General features: G+C 43.9%; 1 protein-coding gene across 6 annotated transcripts in view; it reads left to right on the forward strand.

The window, feature by feature from the left end:
• The window catches only part of MME (membrane metalloendopeptidase), a 92,206-nt gene that overhangs the window by 19,471 nt on the left and 58,628 nt on the right, over positions 1-14,107 (forward strand). The gene's annotated exons all lie outside the window — the stretch shown is intronic.

Genomic DNA, 14,107 nt, shown 5'->3' on the forward strand with positions numbered 1-14,107 from the left:
GCTGACCAAGTGGTTGAGTTCCATGCAAGGCCCCTTCTGTGGGATCAGCCCACCGCAGGCCCTGGCACTGGTGAAGGCCAAGGTCAGCGTCTCTGGCTCCACATCCCGTCAGTCACTTGCCTCTGACCTCAGCTCTAGTCAATGGTTTCTACCTTGCATCTTGGCATCTCACGTCTCACTCATGCCCCAGTTCTAGACACTGAGCTTCTGCTCTTCTTCCATATTCTGGGGTTGGAATTGAACTTAGTTCTTAACCTCATCACGTTTTGCCAGACCCTTGGACCCTGAAATTTCTTGGGTCACCATACATTGTTGGTTGGTTGCAGCTTCTTTATCACAGCTGCCTGCTGGTCCTCACCCTGTGCAGCTTCTTTCCGTGGCTCTTGATGGAAGTTTCCTCTCTTTCTGGTCCCTTGTAGTCTACCTAAATAAGATTCACTCTCATTGAACTGGCTCAGACTGCTTCTACCTGAGCCCAGTTTATGCGAATGACAAACATTTTGTATGGGAAAAATATGTGTCTTTATTTACGAAGGAAGGAACAGTATACTAATTTTGTACGCCAACAAAAAAGCCAAGGATCCTGCTTTTTCCTCAGCCATCAACCACCACACCTATTAATTTTAAAAACTTAGGAGGCAGGAATCAATTATCCTGTTTTATTTAATACAATAAAATTTAATTATGTGAGAAAATTCCAAACTTTTCAGATATTTCCTATCTAACTTTAAGGGAGCAATACAAGTCATTTTAAAATTCAAGTGTAGCAACAGGAAAAAGAAACCAGTATCAAAATATTTTAAGTCTGATATAGAACATGTGTGGTTTTTAAAGCTTTTAAGTAACAGATGGTGATCATTTACTATAAGAATACTTTTCTTGACTGAGAATAAAGGATTCTTTTGGAACGTCTATTATGGACTTGTCATTGTGCAAAGTGCTGGAATTAGAATCCTTGCTTTCGGTGAAGGGTTACAATTATCATTGCTTTTATAGTCTGTGGGTTACCTGGAAATATACTTGGAGTTATTTCTCAGAAATTGCACACCTCATACTGATCAGTCGTTGCATTTTGATGGTCTGAGGCTCCATCCCTCACCGAACCATATGGTCATACAAGTGATGCCGTGATGCATGACCCTTACAGAAAAGGTCGGCAGCAGCGTCCCATGTGCAATCCATAAGAACTCTGTCTGGGTTCATGGGAAGAATTAGTTCACGCTAGGGCTCGTGAAAACTCAAGTTGACTTGACGGGGCGTGTGTTAAAGGGGTGATTTACAACTTCGTGACCAGCCATAAAGATAGACTGGCAGCAAAGGAGACCTGTTCTCATGAAATGGCCATGATGAGGACTTCTAGGACATGCTGGCTGTTTCCTTCACCCTCAGCAAGAGTAAGTCCTCTTTCCCATGATCAGATCCCTCTACTTCAGTGGCTGGGGAGACAAAGCCAAACCCGGCTTGTTAGTTCCCACATACCTGCTGTCACCAATCAAAAACAGGCAGTGCTTGTCCTGGGGTGCGGAAGCCTGGAGAACATAGTTCTTCATCCTTTATCCACCCTGCATCCTTCCTTTAGAGGACGGCCTACTTCTCCACACCCAGCCATTCCACACTCTAGTCTTCTTTCGGTTGCGTCTCTTGTCAAGGCCATCACCCACCTTCTTGGCCTGGATCACAGCTTGGTATCTGACTCAAATTTTGTTGAATGAATGAGTGACTGAATGAATGAATGAGATGCTCTCTGTCTTCTCCACCTTTGCCTAGCTAATTTCCTCTTTGCTTCCAGCACACCCCGCCCACCATACACAGCACTCACATCTTACTCATTAGTTTCCAGTATCTAGGTTTGCCCACCATAATGTAAGTGCTGACCGTATCTTATTCACCATCCTGTTTCCAGCAACTAGCAAGGTGCATGGCACATAGCAAGTTGTCAGTGAATATTGGTTGAATGAATGAATATTTTATTCATTTTTTATATTTATTCCCAGGTTCCTTATCTTGAGGTCACAAAACCACTGTTATCAAAATGAATTTTGGTCAGGCCAGGTGCCCTGATTTGTCAGGGCACCTGGCCCACAAAGACAGCAGCAAAGAAGTGTTTTCAGTCTGGTTTCGTTCCATTTATGTAAGTCAGGTTTCTCAGTTCTGTATTTCTCTGTCAGGCTCCTAAGTTTAGCCCTTTTCCGTCTGATCTATCTATCTATCGCCTTTGCTAGAAGTCAATTGTTCCCTTCTCAGTTTAATTACCTCGAGAATTCTACCTTCTTAAGCTAGAAGTAGGTCAGCAAGGTAACAGTTTCTATACGTGTTTTCCTTTCCCACTATTTTCCTGTTTCAGGGATCATTTTCAACTGATCTCCTACTTAGGTGAGCATTTCCAGCTCTCTAGCGCTAATATGCCCACCAGTCTGACCTTTCTTTTCCACCCAGTTCTTTCAGAGCTTCTCCCTTCTCAGTGAGTCATTTCTGCTCTCCTTTAATGAAGCCCCCATGCTCTCCTTCTCTTGGGTGCGAGAAGGAGAGGCAACACTATTTAGTGAAGTGTTGCCGCCTTTCAACCATCAATGTCTAAGGCTCCTCCATCCCTGGTTGTTTCACGCGTAGCATGCTCATTCAAATTCCCGGTCAGCTCACACATATAAGCATAAGCTAGTTTGTAGAAGCCCGCTGCAAATGGCTCCTTACCGATGGCTCCAGGTGATATACAAGGTAGGAGTTTTACATGTCGGCTGAATACTGGGTGTGTTTGGGAGCTGCAATGTGAACTAACAGCCCCTCACATCTAGATACAGTTGCATTAGAGGAGCTCATGTGCATTATGAAAGGAACAGCCTTCTTTCCGAGGGAAACCTGCAAGCTCTGGGAGGGCAGCTATTACGTCTGTTCATCCGCCATGGTATATTCAGGTCTGAGTAATATTGCACATACAGGGGCACTCAAACACGTTGGTCACCAACATGCTCAGTCTTTTCGTGTTCCAAAGGGAAAAACTCTTTTTGGAGGAGGCAAATGATTTCGCATAATCCTTTGGGCTTTCTATGATAGAAAAGAGCTACTTATTCATTGGAAAACATAAACGTGTGGAGCCAGACATTTGTGTCGACTAAGTGCTTAGTTTATCAATAAGTGCTAGACTTCAAAACGCTCACCAGGAAAGAGCCCATTTCACAATGTGGACTTCATTTCAGGCAGCACGCGAAAAGCACCACGGGCCCAGCTTGTGCTCCTGCTGTGATCGTTTCCCACCACTCCCCAGCCACGCCAGATGCAAAGGCGAAGGAAGTTTTGAGCTACTCTCAATAACTACATATTATTGAAGTTGACATGATTAGTCTTGTTCAATAGCGTCACCCAAAATAACAAAATGTTTTAATGGGAGAAACGTGGACATGTCATCTCATTGCACCCTCTGCAGACGCGTCCCCCAGTATCCAGGGAGCTGGGGGGTCCGCCCGACAGGGTGGCTAAAGACGCAGTTGTAGCCTTTTCATAACCTTCCATATATTTCCTTCAAAAAACTAGATTATTCATTAACACTATAATCAACACCCAGCCTTGATAACTAATTTGAAGTGATACATTGCATTTAAATTGCAGTTTAACTTCTAATAGCTTTTTGCTAGCAAAGAATCTTTTAGGATTCAAAATGCAAATTGGACCTGAAAAAGAGAAATTATTTTTAGACTTATGGCACCTCAACTTAACTGTAACACAGTTTCAGGGCTTTCATTTACTCACAGAATATGTTTTTGGTTGTGAAAGTTGGAGGAACCCCTGCTGGAAAATTGTTGATCATCCTCTCTTAACTGTGAGTCATTCATTTAAATGGACTATGAGATAAGGCTGAAGAATTTCACTAGTTCGGGGAAAACCAACTAAGGATCATTATTGTGAGTCCATTAGACTCAGTATTTCTGTGATTATCTCAAGAAGGTCTAAAATCCAGAGATCAAATGAAGTAGAAAAAATTCAGGTAGCTATATTCATGTTATGGGGCAATTAAAATTTTAATTGGGCATCAAAAAATACAGTGGTTTTTGCATAATTTAATTTGGATTCTCGCCCTCTTGTTGTTCTTTGGACTTATGGCAGAATGACGTTGTAGAAAACACATCATCTTAAAATTAGACCTGGGCACAGTCTAAATTAATATCAGTGACCTGATAATATAAGTGATTATATGGTCAGTGACCTTGGGCATATAAGTACTCTGTGACTATGTATGTTTCCTTCAAGTAGAGGCAATGTGTCCTACATTACAGAGCAGTTACAAGGAGAAAACAGAATTAAAACCAACATCATAGTTAAGAGCTCAGATTCTGGCCACCAGGCTGCTTACGGTTAGACCTCAGCTTTGTTACTTAATAACTATGTGACCGTGGGTACAGATTCCTTACCTTCAATTTCTACATCTGTAAAACAGCCACAAAAATGTAGTTACCAGAAAGAGTTAAATGTTATAGAATTTAGAAAAGTGCCTCTCATTACTGACATATGTCAAACATTGACTTCATCATTATTACCATTATTACATAAGTTTCTGTGGCTGAACCCAAATGAAAAATTATCTAGTTAACATTCTATATGTAAATCTGATCGTTCATCTGTAAATCTGATAGTGAATGGATTCTTAATGAACTATTTATAGGCTTGTGTCTGTGTGTGTGTGTGTGCATATGCATTTAAGGTAAATTGGTCCCATGCATATAAGAAATTTAATTATAAACTGATTATTTCTCAAACTAGAGCGTACAAAAAAAAGCTCTCCTTTGTTGAGATTTGAAGCTCCGCAGAATAAATTCACTGTGTGCTTCAAAACTTCCCTCAGACTTACTTGTGTAAATCCACAGACAGTTTTTGAATGCTTGTATAGTGATGGCTTTTCTTGGTGCTGACAAATGAGAGAGGTCTAAGACTTGACCTTGCTCTAGCTGGAACTTAACCGGAGGTTGACAGAGAATGAATTACATCAACTCACTGTCCATTACAGTCAGTATCAGGTATTGCCCCACCCCGCCTCCAACCTTTCCTTCCACGAGATACCGCAGAAACAATCAGGGGAGGGAGATGTCATTTAAAAGTGAGGAGTGGCTTGTGGAAGAATCCAGAATGCTTGTAAGAAAACCATTTGGTTTTTATTAGCATTGGTCTGTGTGCTTGCTAATTTTCAGTCATTTTCTCTTTAGGAATGGTCCCCCAGATTCCAGTTCCCCACATCACTGCCTTTTGAATGCATTCCTTTGTGACCCGTTGTGATTACATTGCATTTTCTTTGTGTTCTTTCAGAATGTTCTGACTTTACCTTAATTTTGGTTGGGGGATGGAGGGAGGAGGGTGCAGCAGGGATATGAGGTCAGCGATATTTTCAGAATGTTGTCAAAGGAGGTTTTTGAATTATAAAAAATTGCCTAGTAAGAAATATCAGGCTTAGTGTCTACTAATAAAGCAAACATTTAGGACAGAAGATTGGATTGGAAATGGGTGTCCTAAGGTCCTCCCAAGAAGATTTGCTCCTAGCGCTTCAACATTTATCTGACCTCTCCTAGACACTTCCAGAACAGCCATAAGCCAGACTGATTAGAGCGATTTTAAGAGAGTGGAATGAAAATGTTGTGTGGTTGAGGTCAAAAAGCCAAGTGCTTCAGTCGAGTTGGAGAGAACAAGTTGAAAACAGTTTTGCTCCTACACCGTTCCCCAAAGCTTCCTCCTTCAACGCAGGATGAGAACAGTCCGTGAAGAAATTTTGCTGTGGATCCAGATACTGGGTGCAAGTGTTGTAAACAGAAGCCTACTCTGTGTAACGTGCTTGACACTAAAATACATCGTGGCCAGGAGTTTTTAAAACACAGCAGAAATTGAGAAATAAATTATTTGCATCCCATTTCCATTTAACTTCGTTGCCTGAATTGTACATTGTCTTGGATATTTCAAAAAGCCTCAAACCAAACATGGACAAAAGCATAAAAGATCCTGATGATTGGTGAATTTGCTAATTTGCCTCCTGGCTAAGAAGCTATGGGATCCCAAGTTCTGTCTTCGCGGTGCAGACACGATCAGATCGGTCAGAGACCTGAGTTGCCTTGCACACGTGTGAACCCGGCCAAGGTCCAGCATGAAGACTATAAACATGAGTCCTTCGCTGGGTCTATGTCGGGTCACATACCCGACATAGACCCAGCTTTCTTATGCTTTTCTTATGCTTTTTTGTTGTTGTTTCCCTGCTTAACATGTCCTCCAAGCATAGTGTTGAGTGATGTCCAGTGTTCTGAAGCACAGGAAGGCTGTGATGTGCCTTACGGAGAAAAGACAAGGGTTAGATGTAGATAAGTTTGCTTAGGTATCACGTGTGGTGCTATGTGTTGTAAGTTCAATGTCGATTAATTAGTGGCATGTATTAAATAAGATGTCTTTAAATTAAACAGAAACACATGAAACATAGTTGTGTTTTGATCGACTGATAAACGTGTGTGATCAGACGCTCATAGGAATCTAACCTTGTATTTCCCCAAAGATTCAGTATTTGCTAATTTAGTGTTAGTGGTGACTTTAGAACAAAATTCCAGCGAATAATGAGAATTGGCTGTCTGTGTTTCGTAATGCCCATGAATTACATTGCCTTCTCACTAGAAAACATCAGTGACCTATTAAGGAGGAACCAACATTAAAGCAAGTTAAACCCACAGGAAAAAAAAGTGCTACAGCACAAAGCTTTATGCTATCCAGGTGCTTTACCGACAATTTCCCCAGAAGCGCTGCGCACGTGCAGAACTTTCTTTAGAACATACATACACATGCAGGACCAGAGAACCAGCCTCCAGGGAACAAACACATATACAAACATTGAAATATTTGTTATATACCTGTGTGTGCACACAGGCCCTGGGAGAGGCCCTGAGACTGAAAAACTACCTCTGTAAGGAGAGGGCAGGAAAACACCTAAGAAAGAGGCTGACGACTCCAACATTCCATCAAGAGTGTAGTGCGGGGCCCAGGCTGGTGTGGCTCAGTGGATTCAGTGCTGGCTTGTAAACCAAAAGGGTCGTCAGTTCGATTCCCAATCAGGGCACCTGCCTAGGTTGTGGGGCCAGGTCCCCAGTTGGGGGTACATGGGAGGCAACCACACATTGCTGTTTCTCTCCCTCTCTTTCTCTCTTCCTTTCCCTCCAAAAAAGTAAAATCTTTTTTAAAAAAGTGTAGTAAGGGAACTTGCATATGAAGTGCACTTGGAGGTGGCAAGGCAAAGTGGATATCCTCTGTGCTCTGAGGTAGGCGCTAAAGAATTATACAGAACGGCAGAATGGATGGGGCACCAGTGTATGGTCTGCCTCCGATAAGGAGAAACTGCCTTATGTGCTTGCCCAGTACAGGGCAAGGGCCTGACCCGGGAACCAGCACACCGTGGGGCATAGGGAAAGGGTCCGTCAGACCATCTCCAAGGAGATTTATGGAAAGCAGTCTCTGTTCTGGACTGAATCTAGCTTTGGAGTTCAGCAGTGGTCATGTCATGGAACAGTCTCTCCTTCATGGTATAGTGCCTCGAATGCCATTTTCAGCTAGCATGCTATTGATGTGATGGGAAAGCCGTGCATGTAGATAGGAAAGGGGAGGAGCTTGCAGTATGAGAGCCATCGATCGGCAGGCTAAGGACTGTCTCCCCTTGCAGTAGACATGCAGCGGGTTCCGGAGCAGCTGGAATTCCAACCTATCTAATCAAGTTCTGGAAACTTGTAGAGGGGTCGTGTCTCAAGTTTGTTGCTCCTGAGCCTCTTGAGATAGAGCTCATCTTCAAGGAACAGAAAGTCAAGGTCCACAAAAATGTCCCTTGAACCAAGTCTTGACCAAGTCAGAATCCATCAGAGAAGTGATTCTGAATATAGTGCAATGTTGGCTGCAGTAATCTTGCCCCACCCCCAAACCAGATCCATGTTCCTTGTGTATTTGGGGAGAAAAAGGCAAGACCTCTTCACCTTTAGGTGCAAGGAGCCCTCCTCGGAACTCCTCTAAGACAATGGAAGATGGAAAAGAGGCATTCTCCAGGCACCAAACAGCTCCAGCACCCAAGGGAACCGGATGGTGGACGAGGTCTGGGGCGGGAGACTGTGGAGCAGTCAGTGCAGCGGAGTGGAGGCCTGAGGGAAGTGGGCCGGTGGGGGTCACAGGGCGGCTCCCGGTGACGCTGTGCTGGGGGGTCGTGAAGTGCACTTACACCTGAGGGCTGTCGTGACGTGAGCCCATTCACACTTACAGGCTGGAAAGGCAAGAATAAGTACACCTGATTCATCTAACTGGGACCATCTTTACTTTCTGATATTGGGTTTATTGTCCTTATTTTCCATGTTCCTGTCTTATCTCGGCTGATTGTTCTCCCCTAACTGCTCACTAGAGCCTGCTCAGGAGGCCTTAAAAAAATGCCGGGACCACTTCTAAGATTGTGATTTAATTGATCAGGGGTGGATCCTGGGTATCTGTTTATGTAAAAGACTTCTAAAATGATTCACAAGGTTAACTAGGGTTGAAGAAGCAGGCCTAATAACATCACTGAGATTTCTCACTCTCCCTAGTCTGGTGTATGCTACGCAAGGAGAGGGTAGGCAGAAACTGCTCACGTGTCCACCCCAGGAAGATGCACTTCTGCATGTGCCTTGGAGTCGGAACGGCTTCCCTACCACTTTCCTGTCTGCTTACCCGATGTGAAGAATGCATTGGCTCTTTTCCCTCTCCTTCCTCCTGGTCACTACAGCCCCTCCAGGTCCTGAAGCTTTCTCCTGCCTTCAACCCAGCCCTAGTGGCTGGTGGCAAGGTTGACATTGTGAAGGATGGGAGCCGTGGCTATGAGAGTGTGCAGGGAGAAGAGGGGGTAAAGAAGAGGGCAAGGCAGGGAGAGGAGGGACAATTGGGAAGGGGTGGAAAAGAAGAAAGCACCAGTTACTGCCTCTCATGTGTTCTCATCTGCTGTGTCCACAGTATGATGGGAAGAGGGTGAGCTCAGAGCCACCGATGCCCAAGTGCAAGTCCTGGTGCACCATCATTTACTAGCTGCTTAACTTTAGGGAAGTTACTGAATCTTGAATAGTTGTCCCCCACCCTGTACCTCCTTATCTGTGGGGAAGACATCCCAAGAACCCCAGTGAATACCTGAAACTGCAGATGACTGTCAGACCCTATAGATACCATGTTTTCCATTGTATATGTATATGTGTATGTGTATGTATACGTATATGTATACATACACACACAAACCTTTTTACCTAAAGGAAGAACTTGACGGCTTCTCTTTGGCATATCTGAATTGCCAGCATCACAATTCCTGCTTTGGGGCCATCGTTCCGTTAAATCAGGGTGACCTGAACGCAGCACTGCGATACCTGGGCGGTCGGTCTGATAACCGACGTGGCCACTGAGCGACTCACGGGTGGGGAGCGTATGCAGCATGGATACGGTGGACTAAGGGATGATCTGGGAGAGACGGAGCAGGATGATGCAAGACTTCATCGTGCTACTCAGAACAGTGTACAACTCCAAACTTACAATCTGTTTATTTCTGGAATTTTCCATTTAATATCTATGGACTATGGTTCACAGCAGACAACCTTAAGGAAAGCAAAACCGCAGGTGAGGGAGACCACTGTAGAGCTGAAAAGTGCTGATCCTCAGAGATTCAAAACAGGTCTGCCTGGTTGAAGCATCCCACACATTCCCCAGCTTATGCCGCATCCCCTAATCCATGCCCACACACGGACCCCTGGTAATGAATACAGTAATTAATAACTTCCCAGATGCAGGTTGAGCTTGTTTTTAAATCCTCATAGACAAATAAGTTGGGAGAATGTTACAAGAAGATTAGTTGGGAAAATAATGGTGTGTCATTTATTATCAGCCTAGAACATTCAGAATTGTCAATCACAAGAAATAAGCTCATTATTAATAGATTACTTGTCTTGTCTTTATGTGACTATTTTCCTAAGTTAAAAATAAACTGTTTCCTCAGTGCAAAAGCAGGACATGTTCATCTAATACAAATTGGAAAATAAAGATAAGCAAATAATACAAAATTGAACACACTCATAATCCCTCCACTCAGATATAACTGCTGCAAATGCCCTTTCAACTTTCTGGGCTTTCATACATACTTTTAAAAATCATGATATACTCTCTCTTTCACCCTACAAACATCTGGTCAACAGCACTCTTTTTTTTTTTTTTACCTTTACTACATCCATTTTTATATCTACTTATTGAGGTGAGTAATTTTGTTTTTAAACCACATTTATTTACTCAGAACCCACAGACTCACAGATAAGGAAACATCTGAAGAGCCAGGTGTGGCTAGTAGAGAGGTTGAGCAATTCAAAACAAAGTGCAAAATATAAAAACAATTACAACCAGTTTGACAGTTGTGCGTCTGTTTCCTACGGGCCCTTCTACCCACAAGTCTACCGCTGACTTCAAAGAAAAGTCAGCACAGAGGAGGTCCGGAGGATAAGGTGCAAAACCAGAATCAGACCCACGATAAGAGATTAAAGGAAGGTTGATCAAAGACCCGGCATAAAAGTGCTAGCCCATGACTCGCCTTGGCCCATGGCCCCAAAATATTCATCAGAACTGAGAACTCTCTTTGAAGTGATTGGAAGCGCCCCTGCCCAGATGAGCATGCTGGCCAAAGGGAAATTTAAAAAGGGGGCACAGGAAGGAGTTTGCAAAGTTGCTTCTTCCTATCTCTCGTCTGCATATCCCTCACAAATTGTTTGAATGCTGCCTCTTTGATTTGCTGTCCAGATGTAAGTAGTTTAACTGTGCTGGGTGTAGAGTGAGGGATTCAGCCTCAAAAGAGAAGGATCATCTTTTTTCCCTGTGGGAGACGCACGAATAACAGAAGATCTGCACCCACCACTCCTCCTTTGTGTTCAGAGTGTTCAAAAGGGCATGTGGTTTTTCCAAAGAGGCAGTAAGACCTGCTCATTCTACTAATTCATTGCTTGTTCACTGCTCTCCCAACTGGGAATTTATTGCTCTTTGAGGTGTTGGGACATAAACCATTCATTTCCCCAGAGAAGGGAAGAAAATAGAAGCACTTCCCAAGTGGCGGGAGCCTTTACAACAGATTCAGGTTAAATCTGTAAAAGTGTTTTGAAAGACAAAGTTACATAAAATTGCCTGAAATGTATGCTTAGAATATCTTCAGTTAGCACTTCTTTTGGGCTCCGATTTTCTGGGTTTTCACTTTACATGATCATCTGTGTATTCAGGATCTTTATTTTCACTTCCCCTGTTATCGTATCTTCATTTGCATACAAGTTCGAGGGAATTACTTTTTCTCTCCACTTTTTTTAGATCAATTTCCTAATCTTTTTTTAAAGATTTTATTTATTTATTTTTTTAGAGAGGGAAGGGAGGGAGAAAGAGAGACAGAGAGAAACATCAATGTGTAGTTGCTGGGGTCATGGCCTGCAACCCAGGCATGTATCCTGATTGGGAATCGAACCTGCGACACTTTGGTTTGCAGCCCGAGCTCAATCCACTGAGCTACACCAGCCAGGCAATTTCCTAATCTTTACCTGAGGTTTTGGGTTCGAGTTTTCACCGGTAGGGCTGAGTGGAGCACCGAGTTAGGCCCAGTGACACAGAACTGGGATGTGTGTTTCCTTCTTTACCAGAACCACAGTCCGGGGGAGGAGACGATGGATTTTCCAGCAGCAAATGGTGGACATGAAATTTCTAAATGTGAAAAACACAAAGAAAGGATATTGTAGTAGGAGTGGAGATGACATGGTCCAAGGTGCAGAAGTAGAAAACGAGAAGGTGTTTCACAGCAGAATCTCAGTACGTTCATTTAATTGGGGCAGTGGCCTCCCGTGAGAAAGGAATGATAGAGAAGCTTCACTAGATACATTAGGGTTAGAATATGTGGAATCTGGATTTTATTACGGGTGGAAACAGATTATATTAAAAACCTGGGAGTGGAAAATTGCATGCTGAATTGTTATGACAGTTCATCTGGCAGGTCACAGGATGGACCTGTGGGGTGGAGAGAGGCTGGGGGCTTCTCTGAACTGGAAGGAGGGAAGACCCTGGAGAGCCTGCAGTGAGCGCTGGTCTGATGTGCAGGAGTGGGGGAGGGCAGGGTGGGCGAGGAAGGAGTTACAGGACTCACAGATGACTGAGGAACGTCATCACACAAACATACTTGCCCACCTTCTACTGAGATGCTGGGTGATGGGAATACAACGAGGTCAGGTTAAGGTCACCATCAGAGTGGCTGTGAAGACAGAGTAGGTATCCACAACGAGAAACCCGAAGTAGCTTTGCCTGAGCATTAAAGACTGAGCGAGGCCATGGGGTCTCAGAGAAAGAAAAGTTCCCTGAAGTCTGGAGGAGTGGAAGCTTCAAGGAAGAGGCGAGACAGAACTGAACCTTGGATAATGAGTAGAATCTGGGGAGAGTGGGAGGAGGAGTTAAAAAGGTCAGGTGGGTGGGGGCGGGGGAGAAGCAAAGGCACAGGAGAGGGAAACACAGGTGTCTGAGGCACTTGGAGCAAGTCCATTGGGTTGGAACAGGAGTTTGTGTAGAATGCAGAGAGGGAAGAGAGGAAAGTGGAGACTTTTGATTGGTCTAGTACAGATTTAGAGGCCGAGCTAAGGAGCTGTAATTTAATGTAGGCCATGACAAGCCGCTGACATTTGAACAAGGGAGTGGCCAGTGCAAAAGGGTAGTTCGGGAAGTCTAACCTGTGAAGGATGTGTGGAACGTATAAATGCAGGGAGGTAGGACTAGCAAGGTGACTAGCTGGATGACTCTAGACAGAAGGGAATGAAAATGTAAACTAGCTTGGCGTTGATCATGGGAAAATTATAGAAGAGAGACAAAGTTGCTACCGGTAAACCCAAAGGCAAGGGAGTAATAGAGTTTCACCCAAGGTTTCTAACCTGGGAGGCCGTGAAAACAATTGTCCTGTACACCAACACAGAAAAGTCCAGGGAGAACTGGTCTGGAGGCAACCCGGCGAGATGGAGCCTGAGACAGCAGCCAAGCAAATGGATCCAGAAGGTGGTTGGAAGTGGGGGCTTGAGGCTCAGCTGGAAAACAGACTTACCACTCCAAGGGCAGCAATTCCACACAGCGCAGCGATTGTGTGAGGTTTTAATTAAATAATGTATTTAGTCAGGGAAGTATTCTCAAAATCTCATTTGAGAACCTACACGCTCTTGACACAGATGAATTCTCAATTGCTGTTTTGTTTTCCTTGCACAACAGTTCACCTTGTTGGGAGGAAGAACGTGGGGAGAGGAGGGGAAAGGTTTCTCTCACTGTTCCAGGTGTAGAAATTATGGGCATCGGGCCTCCTGTATGTCATATTCTTCCCTTCAGTGGCAATAATTCACATTTTATGTGTCTCTCCATCAATCGCAGCACCGAGCACAGTCAGTGTTTTGTATATTGTAAGCCCTCGGTGTTGGTTGATTTGCATTTTCACCGCAGTTCTCCAAGATAAAAGAGTGGACATAAGAAAAACTAACAAGAGTATAGCCAATTTCATAATGACAGAGTCTACATAAACATGCAAATTTGATGTCAAATTTAAATTGCAAAAACTTCGGAAGCAAGGTTCAAGAAGTAATAAAGGTAGCTTCAGATCTGTACTAAAATGACAAAACCCCATTAACGATCTTTCATCCCTTGGAGTTTGAAAGACATTCGAAAGTCACAACACCTTGAAGGGCAGAGTGGGCAGCTAAAATTGTCAGAGTGAAGAGTGACCCTGTGTTAATCCCAAGCCCAGCACATCCAAAACAGATGTGTGTGTGTGTGTGTGTGTGTGTGTGTGTGTGTGTAAAATCTGAAATGGGAACTACCAGGAACCTGAGTTACTTGGGGGAGAGAGGGAGACGGAGAATTCCAGCCCAGACCTTTCAGGAATAAAACCGATCCGCTGTAGTAAAGGGGGACTATACTTAGATAATATCCATCATCCTACCCTGAATTGACAGTTACAGGTAAGAAAAAGAAGCATCAGGCCAGATAACCTGCTCTTAAAGGGGAACTCAAGGGGAAGCAGCATGCTTTCCTCCCCCGCCTTCCAAACTACTCAAGAAATATACTTTGT

The sequence above is a fragment of the Phyllostomus discolor genome, chromosome 2 (assembly GCF_004126475.2).
Source record: "Phyllostomus discolor isolate MPI-MPIP mPhyDis1 chromosome 2, mPhyDis1.pri.v3, whole genome shotgun sequence".
Classification (NCBI taxonomy): domain Eukaryota; kingdom Metazoa; phylum Chordata; class Mammalia; order Chiroptera; family Phyllostomidae; genus Phyllostomus; species Phyllostomus discolor.